Raw genomic sequence first — 4,580 nt, forward strand, 5'->3', positions numbered from 1 at the left:
AAAATAATTAGGATTTAAATATCCCAAAAACTCGACCGTTGGTTTGAAAACCGAAAAGATTCGCCGGATAGAAATCTGCGACACGTAGAAACGTATAATTCAAAATATGAATACAAATATTCACATAACACATAATAATTAATATATTATTATTAATTTAACAATATAGGTCATAGAAATGACGTAGCAAAATTAACAGTTAACGGTCATTAAATAATTAGCGGTAAAAGATAACGAAAAAAGTAGGGTCGTGACAGTATTCATGAAAGGTCTTCCTAACACTACTGGTGTGTGTAGGTCTTCCTTGATATCCATTACTACAAAATCCGTAGTATATAAGAATTTGTCGACTTTCACCAAGACGTTCTCAACTATGCCCTTAGGATGTCGAATTGTGTGATTGGCAAGTTGGATTATCATTTTAGTTGGTGACAAGTCTCCTAAATCTAATCTCTTGTAGAGAGAGTAGGGGATTAGATTGATACTTGCTCCTAAATCTGCTAGCGTATGAATGGTTCCAGATTGGTAGATTAAACACGGGAAAACGAATCGGCCCGTATCTCCTAGCTTTGGTGGTAGAGAGTTCATGAGTAATGCAGAGCATTCTTCACTCAGTGAAATTTTGTTAGAATCTGGTATCCTTTCCTTTGTAGAGAGAAGCCTTCGGATGTATCTCTTCTGGTTAGGGACTTTGGACATAGTGTCCAGGAATCTTTCATCAAGTTTGAAGGAATCAAGCTTGGATGGTTCCTCCTGTAGCCTTCCAGGATAGGATACATGAACTGGAGTTTCAGGGGTCAGCTTCTGAGTATATGTCGATTTGTTCTTGATCCTGGCTGATCTTCTCCGTGGTTCTTCCTCTGGGATTACAGAATCCATTTTCTTTGCTTCTTATATGTGGGGATTTTGGATAGTATTACTTGGTAACCTTCTATGCGGTCTGGTTTCAAGGCGTTGTGATAACTGTCCGAGCTGCGTCTCCAGACTTTTGAGCAGAGCCAATTTATTTCTCATTAGTATCTCCGTCTAATCTTGCCTGGCTGCAGTTCTCTGATTTAGCTGTTGTTGTCCTTGAATATACTGAGTTAACTGATCATCAGCTCCGAGAGTGTGGTTAGCTACTTTTGTAATTTGGGTGGTTGTGGAATTTTTCTCAGTTGGCGGACCAGTGAGTGGAAGTGGTTGATCATAGGTCAATTGAGTTTGTTGGGATGGATAAGGTAGGTAGCGATAGTGAAAGGATTCGTTCATATACATTATAAACGATTCACAATAGTTGATTACATCGCGAGGTATTAGACCTCTATATGATACGTTTTACAAACATTGCATTCGTTTTTAAAAGACAAACTTTCTTTACATCGAAAATTGACGGCATGCATACCATTTCATATTACATCCAACTATAATTGACTTAATATTAATCTTGATGAACTCAACGACTCGAATGCAACGTCTTTCAAAGTATGTCTTGAATGACTCCAAGTAATATCCTTAAAATGAGCTAATGCACAGCGAAAGATTTCTTTAATACCTGAGAATAAACATGCTTTAAAGTGTCAACCAAAAGGTTGGTGAGTTCATTAGTTTATCATAATCCATCATTTCTGTAATAGTAATAGACCACAAGATTTCAGTTTCTATAAATATCCGTACACTCGCAAGTGTATAAAAGTATTCTATAAGTTGTAGGCACCCGGTAACAAGCCTTAACATTCATGTTTTACCCTCTGAAGTACACCAGATCAGGTGTGTTTAAAATAACCTCGAAGTACTAAAGCATCCCATAGTCAGGATGGGGTTTGTCAGACCCAATAGATCTATCTTTAAAATTCGCGCCTACCGTACATAGACAAGTAGTTTAATGTTACCAAGCTAAGGGTATATTTCTGGTTTAAACCCACATAGAATTAGTTTTAGTATTTGTGCCTATTTTGTAAAATATTTATAAATCAGCGCATGTATTCTCAGCCCAAAAATATATATAAAAAGGGAGCAAATGAAACTCACAATACTGTATTTCGTAGCAATTATGTATATGACGGCACTGAACAAGTGCAGGGTTTGTCTCGGATTCACGAACCTATATTAAGTATATATATTTATATGTTGGTCAATATCTGTCTAACAATTTAGGTCAAGTCGTAGTGTATCACAATCCTAATGCTCGAGACCGACATGCAAAAGTCAACAAAAGTCAACTTGACCCAAAATGACTTCCAAAATCTATACATGTTTATTATATAACTTATATATAGTAGTTTTATATATTTAAATATATTTATCAGATCTTATTATACTAAATAATACAAGTCATTTATTAATAAATAAAAATTTATATTAAAATTCATATATGATAAAAATATACTTTTATATATCTCAAGTAATAAAATTTATAAAATTCACTTAATATCATAAAAATATAGTGGTATGTATTATTAATGCAATTACATTACGTGTGGTAAAAATATCTTTGTACGCATATTTATTTGATAAAATAATATTGATAATAATGATGATGATAAAAATAATAAAATGATAGTTTCAATAAAAATATTAATTTTTAGTAATAAAGATAATTTTAGCAATAACATCAACTGATAACAGTTATAATAATCGTTTTAATAATAATATTAAAATTAATGATAATTCAGTTGACCATATCTTTTAATCCGTTCATCGAAACCACACGATTTCTAAATGAAAAGTTATTAATTTTTTCTTCAGCTTTTCAATGACATGCATATCATATAACTTATCTCAGTAGCATATGTATCAAATTCGTGATTTATCATAACCTATTTAACGATGAAACTAAGCATACAAACATGCATAATCATATATACTCGAGCACTAGTCAGGGATACACTATTAATATATAAAAGATAAGATATTAATGCTCACGTATCAATATTGTGATTCAATATTGCAGGAAAGTACGTAGACGCAACGAAAATGATAAACGTTAGGTTGACCTCACGAGCAATACCCTCGATCAATACCCATAACCTTCATAGCTATAACCCATAATTTCTTTAGCTCTATCCCATTTGAAAACTTGTTTTGAAATCATCTGAATATAACTCCGTCGTAGTATTTTATGTATACTAATAATATCTTGAAATAATACTAAGTATATATATATATATATATATATATATATATATATATATATATATATATATATATATATATATATATATATATATATATATATAATTCGATTGAGAGAGTTTAGAGAAATATATTTTCAAGTTTCTATGAAATAATGAAACCTATTGAATTCTATTTATAATAGATTTTTGAATTATTAAAGTGAATTATTAAAGTATGAATTATTAAAGTGAATTATTAAAGTATGAATTATTAAAGTGAATTATTAAAGTATGAATAATTAAAGTGAATTATTAAAGTATGAATTATTAAAGTGAATTATTAAAGTATGAATTATTAAAGTGAATTATTAAAGTATGAATTATTAAAGTGAATTATTAAAGTATGAATTATTAAAGTATGAATTATTAAAGTGAATTATTAAAGTTAAAGTAAAGTAAAAGTAAAGTAAAGGTAAAGTTAAAGTATAGTAAAAGTATAAAACTATGTACGTATAATACGCGTATAAAAAAAATATATAATATTAATTTAAATCGTTTTATATATTTAATAAAATAAAATATAAATATCGTTATCTTTATCATACTGGTTAAGTATTGAGTTGTCAAAAAGAATAGATTTCTTAAATCACAGTGGACCTCATAACATAGGCCCGTAATCATATCATAATGTATCTGATAATTCAATTATTTGATATTATCTCTTAATTCTGTCGATAAATATATCGAAACAGATATGTTCATGTAAAGTATCATATATCTAATACTTTGTTAATGCTTTCAGTTAATATTATATATTATATATACATATCTATATACACATAATTGTTCGTGAATCGTCGAACACGGTCAAAGGGTAATTGATTACATGAATGTAGTTCCAAACTTTTTGAGATTCAACATTACAAATTCTGCTTATCGTGTCGGAAACATATAAAGGTTAAGTTTAAATTTGGTCGGAAATTTCCGGGTCGTCACAGTACCTACCCGTTAAAGAAATTTCGTCCCGAAATTTGATCGAGGTCGTCATGGCTAACTATAAAAATGTTTTCATGATGAATATGAGTTGATAAATAGAGTTTTATCATCATTGAGTAATATAGATAAAACAATTTGATTACGCGAAGAGTATAAGTGAAGCTATCGCAAGAGAGTGAAAGAGTAAACGTATATTCGTTTTAACCGATGACGTAGTTATGATTGATTTCCGGAATTCATGGGATTTAAATAAAATCTTTGCAATAAGATTTGGTTCTTCGGCGATTAAGGAAATCAGGATCTTCTTTGATTAAATGCGATAATCTGTCTCGATTTCTCTGTCTGATATTTTACTATAATTCCACCCCCTTCGTTTCTTTATTTCCACAGCTCACACCTTCTAGTCTTTCTCCCCAATTCATACTTTAAAGCATTCGTTAATATGCTTCATCCAGTATTGATTCTTGATATACTCTTAACTTTCATATC

This window comes from Rutidosis leptorrhynchoides, chromosome 6 (assembly GCF_046630445.1).
Source record: "Rutidosis leptorrhynchoides isolate AG116_Rl617_1_P2 chromosome 6, CSIRO_AGI_Rlap_v1, whole genome shotgun sequence".
Classification (NCBI taxonomy): Eukaryota; Viridiplantae; Streptophyta; class Magnoliopsida; order Asterales; family Asteraceae; genus Rutidosis; species Rutidosis leptorrhynchoides.